Raw genomic sequence first — 11,086 nt, forward strand, 5'->3', positions numbered from 1 at the left:
TAAATGGCTGGGTGGGCGTCTTAACTTCCAGTTCAAAATAATCATTTTTTTGTCTCCTCACGGAAGAACTTCTCTCTTTGGAAATAAGACCTCTAGGCCAGCAGAGAAGAGGTTGCAGGAACAGAAAGCAAAAATGTTGCTAGTGGGACACTAAAGGTTATAGTGAATGGTGACACTCTCATTTCTACCCTTCGACTCCTGGACCCATGAATCCTGGTTATGAGAGGAACAGTACTATATACTGGCTGCTGATTCAGAGATTTATACAGTCTTTTAGAAAGCCTTGCCCCAGCCCTGCCTGGTACTGCCACCTAGCTGACACTGTTACTGAGTTTTCAACAGGCCATTTCACTGATCTATCAATGCAGCTCCTAGAGGATGGTGGGGAACGTGGGAAGATCAGTGAATTCCATGAACATGCACCCACTACCACACTTTCTTGTGAAGTGAGTTCCTTGATCAGAAGAAATACTCTATAGGATGCCATTATGATGGATAAGGCATTCTGTAAGTCCATGGATGGTTATTTTGGCAGCAGCATTGCATGCAGAAAAGATATATTCATCTCCAGAGTAAGTATATATTCTATTAAGAATGAAGCCCTGTCCCTTCCATGGTGGAAATGGTCCAATGTAATTAACCTGCCGCAAGGTGGTAGGCTGATACCTCAAGGAATGGTGCCATATTGAGGACTCAGTGTTGGTCTGTGCTGCTGGCAGATTGGGCTCCCGCAGAGGCCGTAATCAGATTGGCCTTGGTGAGTGGAGGTCCTTGTTGCTGAGTCCGTACATAGCCTCCATCCCTGACACCATGGTCACTTCGTACATGAGCCTATTGGGTGATGATAGGGTTGCCTGGGAAGAGAGGCTGACTGGTACTCACAGACTGCATCACCCTGTGCCCTTGATTATTAAAACCCTCTTCTGCTGGGGTCCCCCTTTGATGAGTATTCACATGGAACTAACATATCTTCCTGTTTTATGCCCACTCAAAGAGGTATATCCACATATCTCTTTCCCAGATTTCCTTGTCACCAGTTTTCCAACCACGATCTTTTTAAGTCCTTGATTATCCAGCCAAACTAATGGAAGCAGCCCATGAATTGTGTATAATCACACATCTGGCTGTTACTTTTTCCTGGCAAAATAAACAACCAGATGCATTGCTTAAAATTCTGCCCACTGGAAGGATTTCCGTCCACCACTGTCCCTCAGGATGCCCCAGGAAGGAGCTGCGGTGCTGCAGCTGTCCACAGTCAGTGGTGCCTTCACGTCATGCAGAACCATCGGTAAACCTGTCCAAGCCTTTTCTTTCTCTGTCAACTGATGGTAGTGGACTCCCCATGAGGTCATAGGTCCAAACTGGGAAAGAAAAGGCAGTGCAGCAGAACTGGGGACCATGGCATTTGGGACACTTCATGTAAATTACTTGTGCCTTCACGACCTGCTCAGACCCCATCATGTATACACCACTTCCATTGGATAATGGAGTGCTGCTGTGCACGCCTCCATTTATAGCTTGGTAGGCCAGCTAACACTCAATTCCTTATGGTCAACTCAGGCCCCACGGTAACTTGCTGGCTCATGGTTCAGTCTCTACTAAGGCTTGATGGCAGGCCAAGGGCTATGTCTCAAAACAAGTGTAGTTCACCACAGTGGATGGCAGGGCTTGCTTCAAAATCCTGGGGGCCTGTGCTGTGATTCACCTAATGGGCCTGCTAAAGACTCCAGACAGCATTCCTTGTCCATCTGCCATGGAGACGCCAAGCACTATTGAATCTGCTGGATCGTATGGTCCAAGTGGCAGAGCAGGTTGCACAGCAGCCAGGACCTGCTGCAGAGCCTTCTCTTGTTCTGTGCCCTTCAAATTAGCGGCTTTTTGGTTCACCCAGTAAATGAGTTAGACTAATGCACCCAAATGAGAAATATACCGCCTCCAAACTCCACAGAGGCCTACCAGGCATTGTGTCTCCTTTTCACTTGCAGGCGTGGGACCAGATGCATCAATGTATTCTTCTCTGCCTTACAAGGGAAATCTCCATGTACCCCACAACACTGGTCTCCCCTTGAGTGAACTGAAGAGCCATGACTCTCTGATTTTATGATTCGAGTTAGACTTTTGTTCTCTCAACCTAGAATTTGCTTATACACATCAAGTAAGAATTTAGTGGGCTTCCTGTCTATTTCACTTCTAGGAACAGCGTGATCAATTAGCCTCATGGGTCAGTGTGAGTCAGGCTGCTCTGAGGGCTGCTTTGACTCTGCTGTGCCAGACAGTGGCCACGTTCACCTGGCCTCAGGTGGTTGATGCTGCCACGTGGCCCCTGCCACCACAGGATCCAATCACACCCATTGCATTTAGGTTTCCCAATTCAGTAACTGAAGTTCCACTGTAAGACCTGCCCTATGTAGAAAAGCAGCTGTGGGATGGTTTTCCAAGGACGCTGAGGCTCCTCACATAAGTTTATTTCTCAAAGTTGTGGTGAAAGGGTCTTTGGACCCTTCCAGTGTGAGTGAGTTGGTTTTAAGCGGTGAATCCACCTTAACATTCCATCTCCCTAAGCTTTGAATCCCTTTTTCTACTTTAAATCAAAACCGTTTTGACATTTCCAACTCAGTTACTGTGGTCCACCTTTTGGTCTATGTTCCAGCCAACCAACCAACCAACCAACCAAACAGCCAAACTGCTAGAGCCCTTTCTAACTCCTGAGCTGCAGCATTCAATGCAGAATCTCTCAGTGAATCCACACCAATAAATTCAGCCCAAGCCAACTTTAAGTTTCTTCCACCATTATCCCATCCCTTACTGTGCATTCCCACACATGTTCTGGATTTCTGTCCTTGTCATTAGAAAACTCAAGTCTTTCTTTTGGAGTGCAGTGCACCTCCTCAGGGGTCACACTGTGTCCCTCACTTGTAGGGCTGCTGGGACTTGCGTCTGCTTACAGGTCTAGAAGCAAACAGGAGCTGTGAGATGGGTCCTAAGGAGACTCAGCATTGTCCTGCACAGCACCTGCCTCAGGGAGGCCATCGAGTTGCCTCAGGAATGTGGGGTGATTCCCTTCAACCTGCTGACCCAGTCTTCCAATTCAAATGGTAGTGTCATCTAGAAACACCTGCACAGACACATTCAGAATAACGTTTGATCAACCGTCTGGGCACCCAGTGGCCCAGTGGAGTTGACACATAATATTAACCATCACCATTTCCAACACTTGCCTAGAGATCTGATGCACTGTGGTGACAACAAATGTTTATCCATTTCAATTGAACATGCAGGCCATTGTGTCCATAGAATATTAATTCGTTTTGATATTAACTTGTCACTGATAACATATCTTGCAGCATGTTGCATGTTTTGAAAAGTTCGCCACATATCAACAAGTGCATCCAAACCTAGTTTATCAAGATGTGCTAAGTACACGACACTCTGTGGGTGCAAGTTTCCAGCCATAGGGCTCAGAACCTCTTACTCAAGTTAATGAATCAAAGAAAAGATTGAAATATAGGTTAGGGAGTCAAGGAAAGCATGCTCAAGAAGTGGCATTTATGGGCCGGGCATGGTGGCTCATGCCTGTAATCCCAGCACTTTGAGAGACCAAGGTGGGCATATCACCTGAGGTTGGGAGTTAGAGACCAGCCAGGCTAACACAGTGAAACCCTGTCTCTACTAAAAATACAAAAATTAGCTAGGCATGGTGGGCCTGTAGTTCCAGCTACTTGGGAATCTCTTGAACCTGGGAGGCGGAGGTTGCAGTGAGCTGAAATCACACCATTGCACTCCAGCCTGGGCGACAGAGTGAGACTGTCTCAAAAAAAAAAAAAAAAGAAGTGGCATTTATGTCCAGTGCTGAAGAATGAATGCCAGGGAATTCTTTGCCCTGTTGTTTATGATTGTGAAAAATTAGGAAACACTCAACGATTTGTCAGCTACAGTGCTTTGCATCCATTCGGTGGGTTTCCTTCTGCTAGCTCCCAGTGGAGGCATGGTGACCGGAGAACTCAGCCCATGCACAAAGAGATGAGCTGCTAGGTCCTTCTGTACAACCTGTACAGTGGAGAAAATCAGGTGCATTTCACATTTTGCTTCATACTTTGAAGTATTGCATGAGTTTTCTTCATAAATGTGTATCATGCTCATCAACATTAAAATGAAATCAAAATTAAAAATTACTGGTGGGACTATATCCATAGAACTCATTTATAGGGCAATTCAGCAATATGTAAATAAAGGTTTACAAAGCCCATGCCCCTTGCCTTAAAATGATTTTACTTTTAGAGTTTTGATGTGGACACATATGGATATACAAAGAGATATAAGGATATTTATCAAGGATTGCTGTATTAGAGAAAACTTGGAAATAATGCAAATATCAACGGCAACGGACATTGAGATCAGTTAAGGTCCATTCCCAGAAGGAAATCCTCCATGGCTCTTAGAAATGATGTGTAGAAAACTATGAATGATAATTCGCTTGGGAAACAAAGCAGATAAAAGCAAAAAGTAGACTGATAAAAGCAGTGAGCAAATGATAAGTCCCTTGCAAACAGGAGCGAGAGTAACTGCAGTTTTCAGGAACACAGTCATTTCTCCAAGTTACCTCCGCTATTAAATACTTCAAAGGCGATGGCAAATGACAGGGGAAACTTGTTTGGTTCTGGAAAATGTACCATTCTGTACAGTTATTCTCAAAATAAATTGTTTGATCTTGGATTAGGGTAGAGCTTTTATGAAAGAAAAACATACATGTGCTTCAGATGTCAGTCTCAATAATAAAGGGACTCAAAAGTCAATTCCACGAAGGCGCAGGCTTGGGGATTCCTTTGTCAGAGAATGATTGTCCAGGTCCAAGTCGCGCAGAGGAAGTTTGTCCTTGGCAGGCTGAGACTGTGTGCCACACACTGTCTTTCTCCAGCCTCCAGGGTGTCCGGAGGAGTCCTGGTGTCAGCGGCGGATCCGTGAGCCTGCTCACAAAGCTCTAGGGGAGGGAAAGAGGCAGGAGGCGCATGGCTGAAATCAGGATGAGTGACAGCAGTTCTGGCAGATCGGGCAGGGGAATGGCTCAAAGTTAGTTCTGATAAAACAGAACACAAGGAGACAATCACGATACCACAGATAATAATTTTTAGTAAGTTAGAACAAAATTTTTTAAAGGCTGTCATTTATTGTAAATATTTGCCACCTATTTTGGGACAAGCACAGGTTAGTGGTATGGCAGTTTGTGTGTATGTGTGTGTGTGTGTGTGTGTGTGTCTGTGTGTCTGTGTGAGAGAGAGAGAGAGAGACAGATTTGAGATTTGGAGGGAAGGTTCATATAAAGATTAATATCTTACCTAAACAGAAGAAGGACCCTATTCCTGTTTGATAGCTCTCTGTGCTTAGAGGAAAACATAGATAACTCAACAGGGTGGTGTGAGGATCCAGTGATATAATTTTATGTGAATAACCAGACCTTACATTTGCATGACAATTAGGTAATCAGTAAATGACATTATTATCATTATTGTTATTACCCTTGTTAGTGTAGGAAAAGACAACAGGTAGGGTCTCCTTGCACTCTCTTCTGTTTTGAGCCAAGTCAGCCTCTTTGTGGTTGGATAGCAGAGGCTTTGCATGCAGAACCCATATCCATTCTCTATTAGTTTGTTAAGGTTGCTGTAACGAAGTACCACAAACTGACTGGCTTAAATGATAAGAAATATATTCACTTACAGTTCTAGAGCCTAGAGGTCCAAGATCAAGGTCTTGGCAGCCCACGCCCCCTTTGAAGACTTTAAGGAAGACTCCATTCTTGCCTCTTCCCAGCTTCGGGTGGTTTCTGGCTGTCCTTGGTGTACCTTGGCTTGTGGCTGCATCGCTCTGGTTTCTGCCTCCCTCTTCACGTGTGTGTCTGTGTGTCTGTGTCTCTCCTTGTAAGAATGTTAGTCATAAGATTTAGGGCTCGCCCTATTCCAGTATGACTTCATCTTAATTTTATTACATCCACTAAGACACTATTTACAAATAATCTCACATTCACAGGTATTAAGGGTTAGGACTTGAATGTATATTTTGTGGGTGGCTATACCCCTAAATGCACTCACCTTCTGGTAACAGCATCATGCCATTTTGTTGGGTCCCTGGATTTAGGAGGGTCAATCTGCCCCAGGCTGGGGGAGTGGGCGTGTGACCCAGGACTGGTCACTCCCTTGGCTGCAGAGATTGGTTTTTATGTCTGAATCAGGTAATGAGACACAAAGTTGAGATTTTTGTTGGAACTCTTGGAAAAGAAACCTCTCTTTCTGCTGGGCTAAATTGAGAGAATATGAACCCAGCCTTACCCACAGTCACCACATGGGCAGAGTCTACCAGCAAGTGAGGAAAGCCTGCCTGCAGGGGCAGCCACAGCTTCCAAGTCCTGGTGATGTAATTTGGGCCCCTGGATCCTACTGAACTTGAACTCAAATGCTTCTGACTTTTCCAATTAGATGAGCAAATACATTTACTTTTTTTTTCTTTTTTGCTTAAGACATTTGGAGTGTTTATTTTTTTCTATAAGCAGAAGAATCTTGAATGATATTCTCTCTTCATTTTCTGATTTATATTTTTCTTCTTTCACGAAAAACGTGTCACCTGCCCTCAAGCAGCTCACAGTTGAATGTGGAGATGAACAGAGGCTGTGGACCCCCTGGGAGCGTCAACAAGGGGAGCCAGATGCCCCTCATTCAGCTGCCATTCCATCAGCTACTACCTATACAACCCATGGCAAGTTGCTCAGACTCTCTGAGCTTCTGTTTCCTCACCTAGAGAGTGGGAACAAAATAGTCTTTTTCTTATGGGATTGTGGTAAGGATTCAATGACTCAATATTTATAAAATGCTTAGAACAATGCTTGACACTTCCTAACAGCTATTGGCTATTAGGGGCAGAAAATGTTCCTCAATTTCCGTAAGGGCCCTATGAAGTTAGTGGTATTGTCTGCATTTTGCAAATACGGAAATTCAAGCTAACTGCAGTGGTATGGCTTACCCAATTCTCACAGTGAGAAAGGTTCAGAGCTGGATAGAGAATACAGGGTCCTTGACACTTGGCTGCATGGTCTCCCATAGGTCAGAAGTAGATCACAGAAGTCTCAATAGCAGCTCTGAGGTCTTCTGGGTATGAAATAATTAATGATGACAAGGGGCTTTCTAGGGAATTGGTTCCTGGAAAGGGAGTTTCTCAAGTTATCAAATTTGTCCAGGTTGGTTTTCCCAGTACCTGACTTACAGTAAGTACCCAATTGCATGAATAAATGAACAAAAATAGCCTTTATACATCACTGTTATATGAATAGCCCAGCCTGGAATTAAGGGATATAATTTGCCAGGACAGCTGTGAGGATGCATTCAGATATTTCACCTATTTATTTTCAAAAAATATACTGAGCTCCTGCGTATGCCAGACCTTATGCGAAATTCTGAGTGTACAGTATTTTTTATACATTGGTGTATAAAACCAGCACATCATCAGCACTTGTGGAATTTATAATCTCATAGTAAACACAGGCAATATACAAGTAAATAATGAATACAGACATAATTACAGATGGTGATCATGTTAGAGACCTAACAAACAGAATTCTATGAGAGAAAGTAATGGAGCATGGATAAATTATTTATATAACTTGATCATGGATGACCTCTTTGAAAAGGTAACATCTTGAGCTGAGAAGGAGCTAGCCATGCCAAGGCTAAGAGAGGAGGGTTCTACGATGTAGAAGAAAGAATCTGACATATACTAGGAATGAAGTAGAAGTGTCATAGCAGGTGGTGTTGGCTGGGTGAATGCAGGCACAGATGTGGTTGGAAAGGTAGGAGGTCACAGAGATCTGAGCCCACAGAGCGCAAAAGAGGAGGGTCCGGCCCATTGCAGGTACTCAGGGATGACCTGTTTAATAATTAAATGAACATTAAATGGTCCATGCTATGGGGTTGGATTTCACTGTTGATACTCTTGAAATAAGCTGTTCTCAATGGCTATGGTCTTTCTTAGTCATTATAATTTCTTTTTTTTTTTTTTTTTTGAGATGGAGTCTCGCTCTGTCGCCCAGGCTGGAGTACAGTGGCCGGATCTCAGCTCACTGCAAGCTCCGCCTCCCGGGTTCACGCCATTCTCCTGCCTCAGCCTCCTGAGTAGCTGGGACTACAGGCGCCCGCCACCTCGCCTGGCTAGTTTTTCGTATTTTTTAGTAGAGACAGGGTTTCGCCGTGTTAGCCAGGATGGTCTCGATCTCCTGACCTCGTGATCCACCCGTCTCGGCCTCCCAAAGTGCTGGGATTACAGGCTTGAGCCACTGCGCCTGGCCTGTCATTATAATTTCTTATTGCATTTGGCTTAGTCAAGAAGACATTTAGAGCCAGGTGCAGTGGCTCATGCCGGTTCAGCAGTTTGTGAGGCCAAGGCCGGTGGACCGCCTGAGGTCAGGAGTTCGAGACCAGCCTGGCCAACATGGTGAAACCCCGTCTCCCCTAAAAATACAAAAATTAGCTGGGCATGGTGGTGCACACCTGTAATCCCAGCTACTTGGGAGGCTGAAGCAGGAGAATTGCTTGAACCTAGGAAGCAGAGGTTGCAGTGAGCCAAGATTGCACCATTGCACTCCAGCCTGGGCAACAGAGTGAGACTCCACCTCAAAAAAAAAAAAAAAAAAAAAAAAAAGAAAAGAAAAGAAAGGAAAGAAAAAAGACATTAGAGAATGCCAGCAAACACTTCAATAAAGGAAATCCAAGAGAATTCTAAGACTGCAGGGTAGAGACAGATTTCCAAGCTCTTTGATGTACTCAGCAATGCCCTTCTCAACACTGAATTCAATTTATAAACTTTCAACGCCTGGACGATGACTGCTGGTGCTGTTTAGAAGATGGCCTTGAAGAATTCCACAAAGTCATAAAAGATTTTAATTCTAGGTGGTAGCAAGAACAATGAGAGCTTATTCAATCTCTGTTCTGGGTCTTCTGTTTCATGTGCTCTGAGAGTTTTTGGAACAGATGTATGCTGGGGACTTTGTTCAGTACAATCAACTTCCCAAAGCATAGTTCAGTTCTTGAGTCGCTCTGAATCTAATTTATCCTCCTTGTATTAGCAAGTCATCTTGCTTGAACAAACTACTTATTGGCTTCCCAGTGCCCAGACAATAAACTGCAAATTCCTTCAGATGGCACTTTCAGGTCTCCTGGAATTGAGCTTCATCATCTTTTCACTATCTCTGCCTTCACCAAGTTGCTTGACTTTGCTTGATGTCAAATATGTTCATTTCCGTGGTGTCCCCTTTGCCTGGCATGAACTTTCTCAAACTTTCCTCTTAGTCTTGTGACTGTGGTTAGACAGGTAGGAGGTCAGAGAGGATCTGAGCCCACAGAGTGCAAAAGAGGAGGGTCTAGCACATTGCAGGTACTCAGGGATGACCTGTTTAATAACTAAATGAACATTAAATGGTCCGTGCTATGGGGTTGGATTTCACTGTGGATACTCTTGAAATAAGCTGTTCTCAATGGCTATGGCCTTTCTTAGTCATTATAATTTCTTATTGCATTTGGCTTAGTCAAGAAGACATTAGAGCCAGGTGCTCTATGAGGCTAAATACAAATGCCACCTCCTCTGATTTCACTAGTTTCACTTCCTTGATTTCACTAGTTTGAATGAATCCCTCCTTAATTCAAGGCTCTTTGTAAATTAGCATTTTGTTTATTAATATGGAGATGCCTATCATATTATGCCTTAGACTTTTTTTTTGCCGCATCTCTACTGCTCATGCCTCCTCCTTATCCCAGCCTGTCTTCTACACTTCACAGTGTCACTTTACATATGCTTCTGATATTGGTTAATGCCTCTCGCCTCTTCTAATAATAACTAGTAATTATGAGGACTTACCAAATGCCAGGCACTGTTCTAATCAATGTATATGTATTAACTTATTTCATCCTTGTAAGAATCATATAATTGCTATTAGTTCCACTTTACAGATGAGATGAGAAAACTGAGGCAGAGACAGATGAAATGCCAACGTCATACAGCTAAATGCAGGAGGCACGATTCAAGCCAAGGCAGTGAGGCTCCAAAGTTCATGGCTGACAAATTATTCTAGACCACCTCTCTCCTGGAGTAGGGGATTAGTTCTCTGTTTCCTTTGGCTTGGTCGTTGGGGCAATATTCCCAGTACTTGGCATGGTGCTTAGTACGTGGTAGGGGCTCAGTATATACCTTGTTGAATGAAGGAAGCACAGTTTTGCATGTCCATTAAGTTTCCTGAAGGCAGAGACTAGATGGCAAGGGGCAGGAAGGCAGGTAGCCTGTGTGCCACATCACCTTGGACTCCCAATGATCCCTCCACCTAAGCCGATGTCGGGCACCTAATAATCATGTTATTATTTGAGCATTTAGATGTGAGGGTTCTAATGCTTTCAGATGTATTTGCTAATCCTTAGCGACTATCTTGTAGACTAGTTTCTATCATTGTCCCCATCTTGCAATGAGATGACTGAGGTGCATTGAGACTGAGTCATTTGCTCAGGTTCACGTGATAGCTAAGTGGTGGCACCAGGGTTGAAATCTGCCACGCCTTCTATGTTTTCATTTGTCTGTATTCCTCACCACATCTCAGCTCTACCTTACCTTTACCTTTTTTTTTTTTTTTTTTTTTGAGATGGAGTCTCGCTCTGTTGCCCAGGCTGGAATGCAGCGGTGCAATCTTGGCTCACTGCAAGCTCCGCCTCCCGGGTTCACGCCATTCTCCTGCCTCAGCCTTCTGAGTAGCTGGGACTACAGGCGCCCGCCACCATGCCTGGCTGATTCGCCGTATTAGCCAGGATGGTCTCAATCTCCTGACCTCGTGATCTGCCCTCTTTGGCCTCCCAAAGTGTTGGGATTACAGGCGTGAGCCACCGCGCCCAGCCCTCCTTTACCTATTAGTGAAATGCTTATTGACCGAAGAAGCAGAAGTTGTATAGGGCACAGAAATAGGTAAGGAAGGGTCGGGTGTGGTGGCTCACACCTGTAATCCTAGCTTTTTGGGAGGCCAAAGCGGGTAGATCACCTGAGGTCAGGAGTTCGAGACCAGCCTGGCCAA

Source organism: Piliocolobus tephrosceles, chromosome 3 (genome assembly GCF_002776525.5).
Source record: "Piliocolobus tephrosceles isolate RC106 chromosome 3, ASM277652v3, whole genome shotgun sequence".
Taxonomy (NCBI): domain Eukaryota; kingdom Metazoa; phylum Chordata; class Mammalia; order Primates; family Cercopithecidae; genus Piliocolobus; species Piliocolobus tephrosceles.